The sequence below is a fragment of the Lissotriton helveticus genome, chromosome 12 (genome assembly GCF_964261635.1).
Source record: "Lissotriton helveticus chromosome 12, aLisHel1.1, whole genome shotgun sequence".
NCBI classification, from domain to species: domain Eukaryota; kingdom Metazoa; phylum Chordata; class Amphibia; order Caudata; family Salamandridae; genus Lissotriton; species Lissotriton helveticus.
Window position 1 is genome coordinate 163,669,520 of NC_136073.1, and position 19,604 is coordinate 163,689,123.

At 45.9% G+C, this 19,604-nt stretch overlaps 1 protein-coding gene across 1 annotated transcript in view; it reads left to right on the plus strand.

Moving 5' to 3' along the window:
* The first annotated feature begins 9,813 nt into the window (after nt 1-9,813).
* MOGAT3 (monoacylglycerol O-acyltransferase 3) overlaps nt 9,814-19,604 on the plus strand; it is a 208,405-nt gene continuing 198,614 nt past the window's right edge. Inside the window, exon 1 of the mRNA XM_078669298.1 lies at nt 9,814-9,968. The gene's annotated coding sequence lies outside the window, so the exon portion shown is untranslated. The remainder of the gene's footprint in view (nt 9,969-19,604) is intronic.

Genomic DNA, 19,604 nt, shown 5'->3' on the forward strand with positions numbered 1-19,604 from the left:
TTTTGGTGGGTGGGCTACTCTATGTTCAGTAGTTTGTACCTCTAGGCTGAAGTAGTGGGAGAAGTAAAGGATTCAAGACTCAGACTAAAACTGTAGTCCGTTTCCTGCTGCTGTGGGCGCTGAATGGGATTTTCGGGAGGACTAAGGTGCTCTGTGTGGGCAGTGTTTTCAAGGAAGTACATCACCTTTGACCACTAGATTTTGTGTAGAAGATGAGCCTCTCTAGTTGGGTGTGTTTGTGTATGTGTTTGACCCTTCTTTCTGATGTACTGCATATAATTGTATTGCGGAACGTAGAGTATCCGAAGGCCAGTAGTTACATCAACGTGGTAGGCTCTGTGCATGAAGAATTTATTTTATTTATTTTATTTTTGCAATTTTTAAAGCGCACAAATACCCATACGGGTGTCTCGGCGCTGGTGATCTCAGAGCTCACTAAAGTATGACGGGGGAGTTAGGAGGAGGAGAAGAGCCATGTTTTAAGGTTTTTCCGAAATGTAAGAAGCGTGGGTGCAGATTTGATATGGAGTGGGAGGGTGTTCCACAGTTTGGCTGTGGCTGTTGTGAAGCATCTGTCTCCCCAGGTGGCCTTTCTTGTCCGAGGGACGTTCAGCAAGAAGGCTGCCGAGGATCGTAAAGTTCTGCGTTGCTCCGCAGGGCGGAGGGCTTCTTTTAGAAACCGTGGTCCAGGGTTATTCAAGGTCTTATAGGCTATACACAGAGCCTTAAATTTGATTCGACTCCTGATTGGGAGCCAATGGAGTTTTCTGATGTGGTGAGAGATGGATGTGAATTTAGGAATGGACAGTAAGGTTCTAGCCGCCGCGTTTTGCACGGTCTGTAATTTGTTAAGCACTCCTTCCTGGGCATTCAAAAGAAGTGAGTTACAGTAGTCCGTTCTTGAAAAGACTAAAGTGCTGATAAGAGTTTTGCCGGCTGACTGTGGTAAGTAAGGGAGAAGTTTCTTGATTTTTTTGAGGGTGTAAAAAGCGGATGATACGATGGCATTGGCGTGGTGGTGGAAGGTCAATTTATTGTCAAAGGTGACTCCTAAGTTGCGGACCTTTACCACTGGTTGGGGGGGGGGAGCCCAACTCAGCTGGCCACCACTGCGGGGACCATGATGGGTGTAAGCTCCCGAACGTCATCACCTCCGTTTTGTCGGAGTTGAGTTTGAGGCAGTTTGATGACATCCAGGAGCTTATCGCCCTCATTCCCTCCTGGAAATTGGCTGCAACACTGGCTCCGTTGTTGTACACCGATAGTATTAATTGTGTGTCATCGGCGTATGTTGTAAGGGCAATTCCATAAGATTTTATCACCCTCGCTAAGTCCGAAACATAGATATTGAAAAGCGTCGGACTTAGCGAGGAACCCTGAGGGACGCCGCAGGGGAGTGAGAAGGTCTGGGAAGTGAAATTGCCCATCTTGATAGTCTGGGGGCGGTTGGCGAGAAATGATACAATCAGATCTTTAGCTGTACCTCCTATTCCCATGGCTGAGACACGGTCGATCAGAGTGACATGATCGACCGTGTCAAATGCAGCGGAGAGATCTAGGAGTATCAGGACAGCCGCTCCGCCTTTATCCATGGTTGTTCTAATTTCGTCTGCGGCTTTCAGGAGTGCTGTTTCCGTCCCGTGCCCTTGTCTAAACCCGAACTGGGTATCATCAAGCAAGTTGTTGTCATTGATGAATTTCGAAAGTTGGATGTTCATGGACTTTTCGAAGATCTTTGCTGGGAATGGGAGACAAGCAATAGGTCTATAGCTTGCGGGGATGAGAGGATCCAGAGTAGGTTTTTTCAGCAGTGGCTTAATTATAGCCTCCTTCCAGACTGTGGGGTAAATGCCTGTTAAGAACATGGCGTTGCAGATGGTAGACAGTGCGGGGGAAATTGCTTCAGGGATGCGGTTCAAAATAGAAGGGGGGCAGGGATCGAGGGGGGATCCAGATTTGATGCTGGTTATCAGGCGTTGAATGTGGTCCTGATCAACAGGGGTAAAGGTTGTTAAGGTGGGCTGAGTGTCCATAGGGAGTGTTGCCGGTAAGGAACGGGGGGCTGAGTGAGAGAAAGTTTGGAAAATGGAGCTGACTTTTTCCTCGAAGAAACTGGCCAAGGAGTCTGCCAGTGCCTGGGAGCCTTCTATGCGTGGAGTAGGGGGGTCGGATAGAAAATTGACTACCCGAAATAGTTCTCCTGCCGAGTTCTTTGCATGATTGATTTGAGTGGTGAAGTATTGGCTTTTCTCAGTGATTATCAGTCTTTTATAGATGGAAATGGCATTTTTATAGTTGATTTTGTCTGCAGGGCTGTAATTGCGACGCCACTGTCTTTCCAGGTTCCTGCAGTATTGTTTTTGCATGCGCAGGGGTTCTGTGAACCATGGGGCTGAGGGTATTTTCCTGTTCCGGTGGGAGGTTTTTGTTGGTGCCAGTTTGTTACAGGCCATGTTTAGGTTTGTCAAGTAGTTGGAGGATGCTTTAGTGGGGTCATGCTCGTTGGGAATATGGTTATCTTGTATCATCTGTGCTAGTTGAGTTAGGTTTATGTTTTTCCAATCTCTGTAGGATGAAGGAGCTGTTGCATTAAAGCTAGGTTTGATGGGGTTTGTTTGGACTGTAAAGCAAATGGCTGAATGGTCTGTCCAAATGAGTGGAATTATTTGGGTGACATTTACCCGAGGGCTATTGGTAAAGATACCGTCTAATGTGTGGCCTGCCTGGTGCGTAGGGGAGGTTATTAGTTGCATTAGGCCTGCAGCTGAAAGGTCTGTGAGAAGCTGCGTAGTGTCGTTGTTGTTCAGAGTCTCAAGGTGAAAATTGAAGTCACCTAGTAGCGTAAAGTGAGGGGCGTCCGCCGCAGCTTCAATTACGCTGCCTATCTTAGCTAAAAACTTTGCTCTTGACCCTGGAGGGCGATACATCAGCATGCCCTTGAAGGATGATTTGGCTGAGAGACCTAGTGTAAAGATAAGAGACTCGTATTCTGGGCAGGTAAATGGTTCCGTCGTTAGTTTAAAGAGGTCTTTGTAAATTATGGCGATGCCGCCGCCTCTTTTTAAAGGCCTGTCTAGTCTACATACATTGTAATTGGTGGGGGTGGCTTCTCTGAAATCGGGACCTGAGGCATCGTCGCCCCAAGTCTCGGTGATGAACAGGAGATCCAGTTTGTGTGCGTCGATGAGATCGGCGATTTCTAATTTGTGTTTAGGAAGAGATCTGGCGTTTATTAACGCTGCTTGGATCAACGGAGGGTCATTTGTAGAAGCTTTCCCCGTGAGATTGATACAAGTGGGACATCGGAGAGGGCCTAGGATGTGATTAGAATAGCCCAGATGCAGAGGTGCATGGGGTAGAGTAGCGAAGTGCCTGAGTTTTATTAGATCGATGGTGGAATAGGTTAGTCTCACCGTTTGGGTGGGAGGTCGAGAAGTAGAAGTCGCATGGGGGTTGGCCGTTGGCCCGTCCTCGGCGCGGACGAGCGCAGACTAGCTTGCCTTATGCGCGCCTTGGGATGATGGACGGGATGGGAATGGGATGATGGACGAATGCGTTCAACACTGAGATTTGAAATATGTAAAATCCATACATTTCTAGGTCTGGTTATTCTCAGCCACCTGTATTTATTGGAGCTCAAATGAATATAAACACCAGTGCTTTGCGAAAGCCCTCTTCTGCCAATGTTTGAAATGATTGATGTTTTGGATTCCCATAGCACTAATAGAGGTTTGTATTTTGCGGTGGTAATTGGCAAAGAAGTAGAGGCCCCATGCATCAAAATACTCTTGTAAATGCGAGACCTATTCAAAGAAGTGGCCACCATTGTCTCATACTGAATGGAAAGTTGAAGCTGGTATGGCACACTGAATGTTGGAGGAAAGCATGTCCTACCTGCAGTAGGAGAAACTCATTAAAGGAAAATAGTGTTTGCTCACTAAAAAAGACGTGCCCTGTAACAACCGAAGAAAAAGGGCCAGTCCACATGGGAGATTACAAATGAAGACAAGACAGTACTAAGGAGGGACCAGCAAGCCTAGTAACAAATGAAAAGCTAGCATTTACGAAGGCCACTGACAAATATGGGCAGGGCGAGGCTTCTAGTCCATACTCCATCCAGAATGCCTCACAGAGGAGTGTATGAGCTGCCCAGGCTCGACCTAAAAAGACTAAAATAATGTCCATTGTGATGATTGGTTCCTCATGTACGTCAACAGCCACTTCAACATGATAATGCAAGAATCACCTCATCCAAGATGGTGGCTACAAGTGTGCTGGCAAATTCACAGGAGGCAGACCTCTTGGTATTGGATTCCATACAGTGAACAGGAAAATACACCAAATAAACCTTTCTGGAAAGAAAAATGCCTGAAAAAGCAGTAATAGTCATGGCATCCCAATAAGCAGGCTTCAAAGTCTAAACCACTCGAGGTCCACATTTTGTTTATGCTCACATAGAACTGTGCGGTAATGAAAGGACTATCTGTGAGGTCTCTGATCTGATCCATTTCTGGAGCCCTTGAGCTCTGGTCTGGAGACCGTGGGGAAAACGGCAACAGCTGCCACCCACCAATCAGCAGTGAGCAAGAGGGAGGGCTAGGTCATGTGGTATTCCTGCAGGTCAGCCGTTCTATACCGTCTGCATTTTCCAGTGGTGCATTCGAGGCAATCAGACTTGTGTAACATCACAACCACAGCTGATCAAAGCTGGCCAGCATTATATGAACAAGCATTTACAATGCAATGGTTTCGCCTTTGGAAAAGTTAGAGCTACTGGCATTGTAAATGACAAAATTTGTATTTATGTGTTGGTTTTGAAAACAGATAAATAAATGGCATTGTCATTTACAATTTACGTATAACACTGCGCACCGACATTTTATTGTAAATATCCTCCCAAAGTATGATTGGGTTTCAGGCTTTGATTTTACTATCAAGGGCGTAGACTGAATCACTTCTTTTTTTTTTTTTTTTTTTTTTTTTTTTTTGCATGTTAGAAAAGTGCAAGCAGCCTGCTCTTGATGAATTGTGTCCAAACCATAACCATTTAAAGCCATGAGGCTTTTACTAACTAGACAAACAGTGAACTATTTTCCCATAGATGGCCACTGTGGAAACTACAGCCTTTCTCTGTACTTCATTCATTTCTTAATTTGCCTGGCCTTGCCACAGATACAGGAGGAACAAACGAGGAGCGCAAGAGGCGAAAAGAATGCTCGACAGAGGAGGTCGGAGAATAAAAACTGTTATGTTGATGCTGTCAGTGTGAATGGCGCTGCACCTGGAGCAGGGGAAAAAGGCCGCATTCATGCGCGGCCCGTGCTGTGTGGGAAGCCAGGGAGCCAAGGAGGTCGCCATGTCAGGAGCGCGATTCACAAGACCTCCTCCGCAGCCGATTAGTAACATAAAAGGTCACAAGTAAAGAATATGCCATTATCTGTTTTCCTCAGCCATGTCCCTATAAGTTGGGATTAGTGCAATGCTCTAGAACAGCTGTGAGATGAATCACGACGTCCGGAACTGGAGCAATTAGCTAAATTTAGTCAAGAAAGGGCCCTGAAAGGTGTCTAATTGAGTGCCTTGCTGCAGCGCTGTGAGGCAGTGGAAATCTGACAAGCACCCGCAATTAATTTTTGCTTTAACCTAATGGGACAACGATTGTTAATGTGCACACACTGTGTTATGTTTCAGCTCCTGTGAAAACAAACTTAGTGCAATGGCACTCATTTGGGACAGCCGTGTTGTGGAGGGTGCATTGTCTTTAAAGGGGACCCTCGCCATTGTGGCAGCACAACAGTTTTAGACGATAACCCACATTTACTAAATCACCGCAATGCAATTTAGTGGTGCGCACACAGGTCTTTAAAATAGTAAGTAAAGAGAATCATGTTTTGCTTTGCGTCGTGCGATCGCCCGCGCAAAACGTAAGTAAATGTGGGTTTGTGTGTTGTGGAAAAATATATTAGAATTGCTGTTATAGAGAGAACGACTTTGAAAGTGATAACAATTTGTTGTTAGTGATTATTCAAAATAAATTCGCTTAGTATGTTGTGCAAAAACAAACTGCTTTAAACCTGTCCTGCCTTAGAGAGTTCGCAGGGCCTGTGTAAGTGCTACAGTGTGTCTTTCAAGACTGGGTTCTAAGGGAGTAATCTATCACACAGATACTTAGAAACAACAAATACGTTAAAGGTGTTACGTTTAATATTTGATTTTGAAAAAGCTCTCAAGATGTAGTTTAAGTGGAAAATGGGTAGCTATGACCGAGGCCCGGATTATCTAACGCAGCTGGAGTCATTGTGGTATCTCATTTCGAATCGCCAGTGTTTTGCATTCCGCTGCAAAATGGGGGAAATAAAACGTCCTGACGTTTCCACCATTGCAGACATCTGCACAGTGAAGCTGAAATCCTCTGGCGATGGGAAATCAAATTGGGCAAGCGTAATTCGGCTTCTCGTGTAAGTTCATTATTTTTCCTGCTGCACAGTATCTACCCATCTGAAAATGTGTTCCGAGCAGATACTTACCTGCATGAGCGCTCCGCCAGCTCTCCTCCGCTGAATTTATGGCTTTCATTTCTGCGTCCGAAAGCAGGGTCTTGGAGGAAGGAGGGGTAACGTCCTCTGGCGGGGCCGGAATAATGGGGTCGGTCTGGTTCTCTAGCAGGGAAAGGTCAGCGTCTCCTGCTTGTCTTTACATTTTTTATGAAACCGAGGTCGAATTTGAAAACAGTTCACGAACACAAGCGAACACAATCAGACCATGCCAGGAGAAGGGGATAGAGGATAGAGGGATGTTCGTCAGCCACGAACAAATGATCACAACGCTCCGTCCCCCGAAAAAAAAAAATAACATCCGCCCACCGCCTGAATGACGTCACGAAGGGGTGGGATGAGAAAAACATGGCAGGAACGCCCACGAATCGCCTGGGTGAATGACGGACGCCTCTCTCTTCCAATGGCTAGCCTCCATTTATGGAGCTAGCCAATGGAAGAGAGAGGCTGAACTGAAGTGTACAGTGTAACTCAAAAGATTTCGACCTGCGCCGAAAAGCTGCGCGGCGCAGGTTTTCGCCAGGTCGAAACCTAAAAATGGATCGACAAGCAGTGGTCAAACCACAAAGTCTGGCTTCAGTGTGCTAAGCCCTGCAAACACAGGCATGGTCGAATGCATGCGAACACTTTAAAGCCAAACCTTTGCTTTTGCTTTTGTTAGTTTACTTGGTGCCCTGGCAGTGTGAGGCGTTGTTGTGGGTAGTGTCCACGCTTTCCCCCAGTTTGTGACCACAAATGTGGTAAGGAAAAGCCCAAGAAAGAAAGTTACCAAAATGGCCTTTTCCACCAAAATTGTATAATTTTCTGTTTTCATGATTTCCTGCGTTAGCCCTTGACTTGGCGGTTTTCTGCTCGATTCTTCCTACATCCTCTTCGGTCTCACGCTTACTTACGGCGCCATCCTAATGCTGCAGCCAAGGCGGTATAGAAAGTTCCTATAGTCTCTAGTTTTCTGTGCCCACGGGGCAGTTTAATATTGAAGGGTGCTACGCAAACAAATGATGGACGGAATGCTGAATTAATCATACATTCACCCCCCAGTCATGAGATCTGGGTTAAATCCATTGTTCTTTTGCCCACCATGCCACCCCAGTTTAGACCCAGCCATATGCAAATCATTTTTGACCCGGTGCCTCATGAGAATAGTCCAGACAGAACTGTCAAGCCAGGCCCTCCCTGGACCGGAAACCAGCATCCTGGGACCGGTTTTTGGTTATTACCCTTCATCATACTGATGCAGATGCTTGCAGGGCTCCTTGTGGAATGCAGATCGTGGTTGTGCCACGTGTGGGCTGGCACAAACCCAAGGGGCGTGGCTCCAAATAAATGCGAAAATATAGTTGCATTAAAGGGCCCAACAGTAGAAAATGAAGTCAATCTTTATGTGGCTATTTCATCAGGCTCTACTTCAACCAGTGGTAAATTTATCCCGCGATACGAAAAAAAAATCAGATACCATTAAAACATGCTTGCACTTTATTTGTGCCCTCCCCCACCCTTCAGAAAGCATTTAGGGCAACCCACTAAAGTATACAAAAAAGCAATGCATCTATGAAGTGCGCTGCCTTAAGTGGGACGGTATGACCAGACGTGGGTCCAGGGCACGAGTCTGGGGTACACGTGGGTGGACGGCGTCCACCTACTATTTTCACGGGGTGAACGCCCTTCACCCTGCCAGAATTTGGGCCCCACTGAATAATGTGCTGAACTCGTCCCGGTGTAATTTCCAAACACGGGACACTTTCAGCAGTGCCTGCACATTGTCTGTTTTCCATCTGCAACAAGCAACAACATGCAGGTGGGGAAGGGGCTTTCTTATTTTAGACTCCTGCTGGGCCCGTAACAAAGGCCGAATTTGAAGGGTCATCGAGCCTCCTTCTGTTCGACTCTCCTGGCTGGGAGCAGTTGGGAGTCTCATACCTAGAAGCAAATGCAGCAGAAGGGAAACAAAGGTTAGCACTTCACACATAAGAGAGGCGGCTTTACACTTTCTTCAGTTCCTGTTTAGGAGATATGCATGCGCTGTAAGAATGTCAGATGAGTTGGTCTGTCCCATTATTTACACACAACAAATTGCATTTATATAGAGCTTACTACACCTGAGGAGACATTGAAAAAATGTAAGTGCCACTGTTTTTTCTTGTATAGCCCTACTCATCCCAATGCAGGTTGTCAGGGCGCTTTACATCAAGAAGCACATATTGCATGTACAATACATTATATAAGTTTGTAAATTGATGTACAGGATGTTACATAAAACTGGGGGATTGAAAGGTGTAGAAGTCACAGATCATCTTCCATAGCTCACTGTGCTCTTATCCTCGCAATGCGCTCAAACGTACACATGATAGACCTGTTAAACATAAATGTGAGGGCTTTAGATCTGATGTCACTTCTCGTGATGCCACTTCCTGTAAAGTCGTGGCTTGTGATGCTACTTTCCATGATGTCCATGCCAGTGATGCCATGTGTGATGTTGTGTGCTTTGATGTGCGCCGGTATGTGATTTCAGGACTTGTGCCCTGCGGGGGTCCCATGCTCACTGTCACCGCAACTCAGCCTTAACCGGCTGAGCCCTAACTAAAGTGAAACTGGTCCCTGGTGCTTGTTTAGTGGTTCAGGGAGGGCCTGGCAGTTCAAACTGGACTGTTCTGATTGGAGCAAACTCAAAATTGATTTGCATATGGCTGGGTCCAAACTGATGTGGTATACAAAAATAACAATGGTTTGGAATGCCACCTGAATAATTGCCAGTGTCTAAGATTAATTTGGGCATTCCATCCACCACTTGTTGACTTACTTTAGCATGAAAAGAGAGTAGGCACGAGACAAAAAAACGCTTGTTCTGGTTTTGTTGAAATTTTGAGGTGGGCAAGTAGAGTACTGGGGTGTCATGGTAAGAGGCAGTTTGAGGCCTTTCGGTGGACCCCTTGAGGGCTTGTGGTAAAAATGCCAAGATCTCATGGTGGACACAGTTTGAGCTTCGGTGGAACAAGTAGTGGGCATAGTGGTGGCTTTGGGGTGAATGAATGCATAGATGAGGGCTTTAGGTGGGCCCTAGAAGGACCATGTGGTTGGCATGGTCGGTGCTACAGGTGGGCATGGAGAGAACATACCAGGAGGAGGGGGAGTTGTCAGGTGAGCATAGAAAGACCTCTTGGTGGGCAGGCTGAGTTCTAGACGTGGGCACGGAAAGAGCCCTGGGTGGCACTGGTGATAGGTCGAATGCCCTTATCTGTCACGTGACCCTGCCGCCTGTACACTTAGTATCACTCCGTGCCACCTGTCATTTTGTTCCGGGCCTCCGGGAGATGCACACTCTCCCCTTGCGAAGCTGTCGCCACCGCGCCACTTACGACAGCGGACCGAAGTGCAGAGTCCAGGGCTGGTGAGGAGGCGGCAGCGACTAGCCAGGTGAGCGAGGGCCCGGGGGTTTCCGTTCTCTTTCCCTCCCTCTGCCGGCTCCATTAGGCGCCCACGCACCGGGTGTTGTAATCAGTTCTCGCGTTAGGCTCTGCCCTGGGTCCGGCTGGGCTGCCCTGGCTACAATCGTGACTCCCTCCCTCCCTCCCTCCCTCTGTCTGTCATGCTACACAGGCTCCAAGCAGATCGGAAATCTCCCAGATTCTTAGGTTCAATTCGTCTCATCCAAAGAAGCACGATTTGGAAATTCTGTGTAACTGAGTGACAGTCTGAAGTAAAAGGCCTGCACCCTTCCCTTTCTTACTCTAGACTTCCTCTCTTGCAGAAAGTAACACAACACCGTTGCAAGCAACAGGTAGAAAAGTGCTGCCTGCCGCCCGTCAAAGTGCCTCCCGGGCCCTGGCCTCCGTTCCAGTCCCTGTTCCCCGCATAGAACACTGCGTCATGGCGCCAGCAGCGACTGCTCCATATGGGGCGCCAGGGCGTCGACCCACAATGTGCAGCTTTTACGTGAAAACAAATGCTCTCACGGGTCGTTTATTTGCATGTAAAAGCTGTCACATCGCATTGCCAGCAGGTGAGGGCTCCAATGGCTGCATTGCGCGTGTGTCAGGCGGGGCCTGATACAGCCCAGCCTTACACAGCCACAATACATCTCTGGCATGCTGCACTAGCTAAGGCAGCGCAGCGTGCCAGATACATAATGGAGATTCAGGGCTTGCCAATTCATGTGCCCTCTTAACCTATCAGAAGTCGGAATAGAGGAATAAGGTGTACCGCGGTACATCACACTCTGTTCCGCAGGGCACAAGTCGTGGGCCTACCTCTGTTGTCCTGGTGGTAGTTAGGAGACGGAGGAGTCCGGAACCGTGGGACTGACCTGCCCGCCAGATTAAGGAGCAAGTACGTTTTGTTTCTCAGCCTCCAAATGTTGTGCATTTGTGTCTATGCCTGGAGTGTATGTGCATGTCTGTGTGAATGCCTTTGTAAGTGTCTGTCTGTGTGTACATATATGCTTGTATGAGTGAGTGCGTGTTAAAATGTGTGCGTGCGCAATTTGGAAGAGCCCGTTCGGTGGGTTCACCAGGTTGGGAGCCGGAGTCATAGAGTTGATGCAACTGTTAATACACCACGTGTGATTTTTATGCACTTAGCTAAGTGAGGTAAGCAAACCTGCTGCTGCAGAAGCATTACTATTTATACCAGATTTCTGTCTGCTACTTGGGAGGGTTGGTTCGCTTGGAGAGAGGCCTGCCTTCTTTGCTGTACCTGCACCACAGTAAAATTATATCAAATAAAAAGAGGCTTTGGCCAGTACACCGTTAGATAATGATGTTTACGAGGAAAGGGGAAAAACTTAGACCCAGGTTTATTTGCCAGGAGATCAGGAGAGGATGCTTTGAGAACTGCATGCCAACCATGTCTCATTGTTTTGGAGAGTTTTGACATGTGGAGGAAAGGAATATTGAAATGTGCAATCTGTGGAGAGGCCCAGTTAAGGAAGGGGAGGGGTTCCTTCATGATAACACCTGCTATGTTAACCAAACCACAGAAGCCTATAGGCTGTTGGTTATGAAGTTGAACTGCACGTGAGGGATATCTAATAGAAATATTTAAACTGTAACATTTTCGTTCTAATCCCTTGTTCCTATGTAAACCTATTGTAGATTTCCTTCTTCTCAGCCCTTCACTACAGGACCTTGCGTGGTCTCACTCTGACATATGAATTCCCCTCAGTCCTTTTAGGTCACCTGGCATGTTTAGTCCCATTTGATCTTACAAATTAGCCGGACAGGCACCAAGGGTTCAGGCCTGGCTAGCTCAGCAATATTTAACCTCCAATGGAATGCTCCCTGTTATTTTGTTCTAAACCAGAGAAAATGTGCACCACACTCTTGAGTATGATGTTACTCCAGTAAGTGGAGTCAGGTTGGTTGATATTTAAACTCACTTCTCTCCCATAACTGTGTCGTTCTCCATGTTCCTTTCCATACCTCCTCCTGAATATCTTTTCTTTCGCCATTCTCTCGGTCTAGTTTTTCCACTGTCACTTTCTGTCCTCTCCTATATATTTCTCATCTCATCACTTTTTGTCTTCATTTCAATGTCTCCCCTTTCTATTTCTTTTACTGCTTGCTGCCTATTCTGTGGTCATTGTTTGTGTTGACCATGGTGGTTTTTAGCTTTTTTTATACTGCGCTTTCCGTTCTACTATTGTCCACATCATTCATGCCTCTCATTCAGTTTCTAACGTAATTTGAATGCACGCTCAATCTTTTTACTGTGACACACCGCCCCCTTCTTTATCCATGGACCTTTCTCGCCCTTTTCCTGCCACCATAAACTGTGTCCTTTTGCCCCTTTTCACCCTGTCATCATATCTTCCATATTTCTCTGGTGTAAGCTTCTTGGAAGGGGTCCTGCACCTTGGTCTATGGATTTGTGCCCTCACCACTTTAAATGCTCACCATCCGCCACTAACCTGGCTACAATCGTGACTCCCTCTATGTCTGTCAGGCTAGCCTACAGAGGCTCCAGGCAGTTCCGAAATCTCCCAGATTCTTACATTCAATTAGTGTCATCCAAAGAGGCAAGATTTGGAAATTCTGTATTACTAAGTGACAGTCTGAAGTAAAACGCCTGCCCCCCTTCTCCCCCTTTCTTACTCTCGACCCCGAACTAGACTTCCTCTCTTGCAGAAAGTAACACAACACGTCATTACCTCCTCGTCCTGTCTTCCTCGCCACAGTAATTATCCATGAACTATACTGTGGCGAGGAAGACATGGACTCGGAGTAATGAAGATTACCGGTAAGTAACCGGGGCATTACCTCCTCGTCCTGTCTTCCTCGCCACAGTATAGTTCATGGGTAATTACTGTGGCGAGGAAGACATGGACTCGGAGTAATGAAGATTACCGGTAAGTAACCGGGGCATTACCTCCTCGTCCTGTCTTCCTCGCCACAGTATAGTTCATGGGTAATTACTGTGACGAGGAAGACATGGACTCGGAGTAATGAAGATTACCGGTAAGTAACCGGGGCATTACCTCCTCGTCCTGTCTTCCTCGCCACAGTATAGTTCATGGGTAATTATTGTGGTGAGGAAGACATGGACTCGGAGTAATGAAGATTACCGGTAAGTAACCGGGGCAACACCGTTGCAAGCAACAGGTAGAAAAGTGCTGCCTGTCAAAGTGCCTCCCGGGCCCTTGCTCCGTTCCAGCCCCTGTTCTCCACATATAATGCTGCGTCATGGCGCCAGTGCATGCTCCAGGGGGCCGTATGCTGGAGTTGGTCTGCACAAAGTGTCGGGGTCAGCGTCCAGATGCCTCAATAAAACCTGTCGCACCATAAATACAATTTCATAACTAAAGACAACTAATTTCACTACATAACCATCGCACTGGTATTAGATAAATCCTCGCTGCTTGAGTTGTCCACCACCGTGCCACCAATGGACGGGTCCTTCTGTAGCTGGACCCAGAATTACGTAAGGCCACAAATAAGCTACCCATTCTCAATTAACCAACTCGGTTCACTCACAAATAAATGGGTATTAAATGATTGTGACATCTGCTATATGTTGAACCGAAGCATCATTTTATACATCCCAGATTGTCATCCACCAATTAAAAAAAAAAATTTTGTCAACACATCTTTTTGATTTCAGCACAGCATGTTTCTTTTAACACCTCGGCGCAAAAAAGTAAAGAAGCTGTCGAAAGTGCAAATGAGTTTATGCAGTCAAACATGCTAATTAATTCATACATCTATTAATTGCCATTCCCATATATTATGGTTGAAGTCAAACATCATTTTGTAGTATGTTGAAAGTGTAACAATGTGGGCCCATTCCTTGGATACATGAGAACAATTATTGTTTGGAACAGAAGCAGACGAGCTTCCGGTTTCCAAGCTATCTTCTTCTAAGAAACATAAATCGACCTGCTGTGCTGCGCGCCCCTTTTAATTATGGGGTACACTGGCTGAATCAGCAATCAAACCGCCCCCCCTTTAAAAAGCCTCTGGAACAGATTTTATTTCGACAACAAAACCAGTCCATTAGAAGGATCGGGATGCATTATTACTAAGTAACGAGGATGACACTGGAAATGGCTGCCAACTGTGCTGGAATTAATAACGAGCATTGGCAAAGCCAACGGGTCACGCTTATGATTTCTCGTGACATTGTGTTGAGTGGGTTTAGTATAGAGGGGCATTGTGATGTGTGGAGTGGCACTATGAGGTGTGGAGGGGAGTGACCTTGTGGGGAGAGGCATTGTATCGAGTACAGTGCCATTGTAGGGGGTAGAGTGACGTTGTATCTGGTGGAGTAGAATTGTGTTGTATTGTGTGGAGTGGAATTGAGTGGAGTGGCATGGTGTGGAGTGGCATGGTGTGGAGTGGCATTGTGTTAAGTGGAGTGGCATGGAGTTAACTTGTGTGGAGTACAGTGGAGTGGCATTGTGTGCTGTGGAGTTACACTGTGTGTAGTGGTGTGGAATCGTGTGTATGGAGTGGCATTGTGTGGTGTGTAGGTGTATTGAGGGTGGAGGAGTGGAATTGTGTAGTGGATTGAGGGTCGTAGAGTGGAGTTGGGTGGTGTGAAGTGAAATTGTGTGGAGTAGGGTGAAACTGAGTGTAGTGGACTTGTGGGGCGTTGAATCTCGTTGTGTGGAGTGTCATGTAGTGGAATTGTGGTGTGGACTGGAGTGTAATTGTATGGCGTGGAGTGGAATTTTGTGAACTGTAATTGTGTGGAGTAGAGTGGCGTGGAATTATAAGGAGTGGCATGAAATGGTGAGTTTGTGTAGTGGAATGGCATAGAGTGGAAATTGTGTGGCTTGGAGTTGCTGCATAATTGACCTATGGTGCTTCAAAGCCTTGTGCTATATGAATGCAATTATAATACGTTAGCAATTATCTTAACCTATGTTCTTTGTAAACCTCTGATGCATTTGATCTGACACAGGAGCTTGTTAGTGTGTACAATGCTTCTGCAAGAACTGGTTTGTTTAGAAATAAATGTGTTTTAGACTAGGACAGGATAGTAGGTGAGGGAGCAACATGCATTGTACTGGTTGAGGTGGAAGGAGATGGGCAATGATGTGGAGCTGCACATGTTAAAGCCGTTTCCAGGCATGCTCAGTAGTCCGTCATGTAACAGTCACCTCAGTGATAGAGGAGGCAAACAGACTGTTGGAGGTTTAAACCAAAGATCTTTCGGAGTTGGAATTCAGGGAGCTCTACGACAACTCTGAGATGTTTGGAAGGGGATGGAGAAGGGCTGGGTGAGCGTGGAAGGTAAAATAGTGCCTGAGTCACAGTGGGAGCAGCGGATGGACATGAAGATAAATCAATCAGTGCATGCAAGACCTGCAACCCTACCCCAGGAACCCATAAATTGGGGTTCAAGGTATGGCAGAGGGAAGTTAGTTTAAACCTGCTGTACTAATCTCTTGAAGGAAAAATGCTGTGCTGAATTCAAAAAGATGTACTGACCACAAGTATCTTAACATTTTCTACTTGTTTAATTGTACTCTACACCTCCATTTTATAAAAATATTCTTGGGTTTGAAGGGAGTGACCCGATTAGGGCCACCTGGGTAACTCGCGACCACCTCTCAGCCTTCTTCACAAATGAAGAGTCGGTCAGACAGTAGAGAATACAAACCAAAGATATTTATTAGTCATACACTCGAACGGAGTCTAGTCTGACCAGCCTCCTTAGATTGCTGCAGAGGTACTGACAGACAACATTGTAAGGCATAAAGTACATTTTCAAAACCCCTAAAGACACGCCCAGAAGGGAATTTCCCAGTCTGGTAACTGGTGAGCAAAGGAGATACAGAAAGATGAGTTACAATCCTGGGACAGGGCACACATTATCTTGCAGTCAAGGTTACTCTGCCTGCTCTCGCTGCTCTGAGCGGTGGGAGCAGGCCTATCCAGTCAGAAAGGTATGCGATAATAAGAACGGTCTATTCATTAGCACAGCAAAACTCAACCTTGAATAAATACACGTACAGAGGACACATTGGCAGCTACTTTTTGGCGAGGAAGTCAGACAGAAGTTAGTATGGATCATCACTCAAAATGTCGGCTAAATACAACAAGCATTTGCTATGCAATCGGCCTCGCCTTTGGGACCTTATATGTATCTAGGTATGCAGCACATTAGCCTGATTGCTGAAACATCTACTGTTCTTTAACATGGAGGGAAAGTAAGCACCAAACTGTGTGACACACTAGGTATTGGAACACATGGAGAGAAATATTGCCTTTCAGTAGGAAATGGTATAGTCTATAGCTCTGTTTTTAACATAAAATCGGGACCTTTGGTGGTCATATCACTGAAAATACAAGATTTGAGAAAAATGTTATCGTCCACGGACTCTCGTGGAAGACTATTTCTATGGACTGGAATCTAGAGAATGCTAAAGTGATTCTGGTTTTTTATTGACCTCTGCTGGTCGTTTCCTACCAAGACAGTTAAATAGAGGCAGTTAAACAGAAACAAAAGTCCCTAAGAGGATGCAGACAAGTCAGAGGGCTGATCTCCAGAGGCCACAAAGTGCATACACATATAAGTATATACTAAAGTATAGACAAGAGGTTTTGAATACTCGACCTAAAAATAGCCCACATGCTGACCTTTCAGGCCAAACCCTTGGGCACCTCCAGATTGCCCTAGAGGCCAGTCCAACCCTGTGTAGGATTTCTAAGTGCCTGGGGAAAGGATTGTGGTTAGAGCCAAACTCTGGCCTATTAGAAGACATCCTGCCATGCACTGACACACAGGTAAGGGGTTTCGATCACATTCCCATAAAACGTTTCAGAAGTGCGGTCCCTGAATGTTGTTCCCCCACCATCAAAGAAGATGAAAGTGTCTTAGTGTTGATGATATGAAGGAACCGGTGGGAATGTTGCTAGGAAATCTGCTTTTGATATATGGATGATTGCATATGCTTTAATTGATTACATTATTTAGCACGGCCACAAGTACTTTTGCGGAGGTTTGGCACATTGATTAGTTAATGGAATGGATTTGTTGTAAGACTTTATTAGAATATATTTTTTTCTGATTTCGAAGAACACTCTAAACGATGCTTTAGCGAGCTATAGTAATTACTTCCCATGACTAACCGATCTTAATTAAGACGCATTTTAGCTGGGACATAGCAGATGATAAATACCATCTATCCAAACCCACAAACAAGGCAAATATCGAAGAAGGCAACAGAGGAAGCGGTGTAAAGCGAGCACCCCCTGTGTATGGGTCAATGTGACATAATTTCAAGCAGCCGCTTATGCGCAAACTCAGCGCCCGAGTGGAAGAACGAGCCACTAGAAGGCGTCCTACAAAAAACACAAAAGTACTGGGAACACAAACAACTACCAAATAATTGAGGCACTTAAGCTATGCCTGAGGTAACATGATCCACGCGATGCAACAAGCATTGGAGACTGCAACCTGCTCCCTGCACCTGATCCTAGGCATGACTTCCACCTAGAGGATATCTGGGTTACCTACTGACACCCTGTATCCGAAGCTGGATTGGATGGTATGCCCCAGTGGGACATATTATCAACACAAAGCAGGTTTTTACCTACCTGGGGTCTATCTACCCAATGTGTAGCTCAGCTGGAAGGGACAGTGCCAAAGGTCACCCTATGCATCATAGGGCCGCAGCTCTGAGAAGTAGAGCTGATGGTGATTGCAGATCATACAGAAAAGTTTCTACATGGCTGTGGTTCTGGCTTCGTCCATTTGCTTTGAATAAACACACTTCCGCCTTCTGCACTGCTCTGCGTGAGTTTAATGTCCCCAGATGAATCTGCGCCCTTTGCTTGTTTTCCCGACAAGCTTTGCATTAACCAGAATAACAGTCTTTAGATTGTAAGGAGATTCTAAATACGTTCACGGTAAGAATGCGTGCGAAACATAATGCGTGGGCGCTCGCGGCTGATGCGTTCGTTCCTCCTGAAGTGTGCTGCTCAAGTGATCACACACATAACATCAAGGTCCCTATAATGACGTCACCGTGACCTGCCAAGGACTAAGTTATTTACGAACTGTATGACGAAAATGTCCCAGTTATAAACGTTAGCTGAAGAAAACACGTTCTAAAGAAGCTTTGGGTTTTCTACAGGGGCGTAAGGGATGCCCCCGCGGTGCGGGGAGGGGGGGGGGGGGGGGGGCGGGCTGCACCTTAGAAGTCAGAGGGGGGCCCGAACAGATCCAGCAGGCCAGCTGCCGATGATCTATATCATTTAAAACAATGCAACAATAAAAAAGAACAAGCATTGGAAATGCAATAGGTCTCGCTTTTGTTTGAGATAGAGTTATTGGCATTATAAATAGCAATGTCTCTTGTTTGTGTTATGCACTCTATGTATGTGGTGTATAATGGAGTTCGGTGGGTTGGATTGGAGGAATTGTGTGGAGTGGATTTATGTAGTGAAATTGTGGCATAGTGTGCTGTGGAATTATGTTGATAGTAATGATGTGGTATTGGGTGTAGTGGAATTATGTGGAGTGGGATTGTGTGTTATGGTGTGTAATTATGTGGAATGGTATTTTGTGTTGTGGCGTGTTATGTAGTGGAGTTTAATTAACTATGTGGTGTGCTGTTGAATTTTGTGATTATGATGATGAATTATATATTGTGATTTGGATATATGTGGTGCCCTAATGGACACTGATGTCCTAAAAGGATGGCAGCAATTATAGAGGGTGAATGCATAGCTCTAGAAATAAACACCATATGAGAAAGCTGGTAGAAACTGGCCACAGCAGACAGTGAGATTCCAAGAGCAAACAGTATAATATACACAGATATCTCTTCCGAAAAAAAGCATTGTGTTGACACACGAATGCAAGCGAATGGCGAGATACCATCAAACGTGTGTTCTGCAAGTGTCTAGGCCACACCATTAAGGGAATCAGTTACGGTCACCTTTTAAGTTATCAGAAAGTGTTGTGCCATAACATTTAAAATAGTTTTTGTAGAATAACCAAACAACTAACCAAACGAAGACGCATGGTGAGGGGCATTGGGTTAACATGCTATTAAAGACAATAAAGCAGATTCCTTTCCTTGCTTGTTAATAGAAATGACAAAATAAGGCAAGCAAGTGGCACACCCATGTATGGTGTTGTGGGTTGGCATTTGCTGGATACTGGGCATCTTAACACTTTAAAACCTGCGTGAAACAGGGTCCAATAGTACCATAAAGTGGCTAATTATTCTGATCAGTGGGAAAGAGAATAACGAGAGCCAAAAGAAGGGTGCATTGGTTGGTTGGTTGGTGATGAGAATGAATGGGCAAATACATGCATGAAGTGACTGCAACTAAGTAAACCTTTTCTATACTCTGAGCACTGATATTTAAGGCTTAGATTCAATGAGAAGGACAAAACTGAAACAAAGATTTTATAGACACCCATAGGTAACTATGGACAAGGTGAAGGGACTGGTGCAGTTATGCCCAGCACATGCCTTGCGGATTCGTGTACCAACAAAGCAGTCACAATCGTCTACATGCTGCCACAGCACTGTGCCTCCTCCTCTCCTGCACTTGGGAGACGGTGTCCCTCCAGCCAGCCCCTTCTCAACTGCAG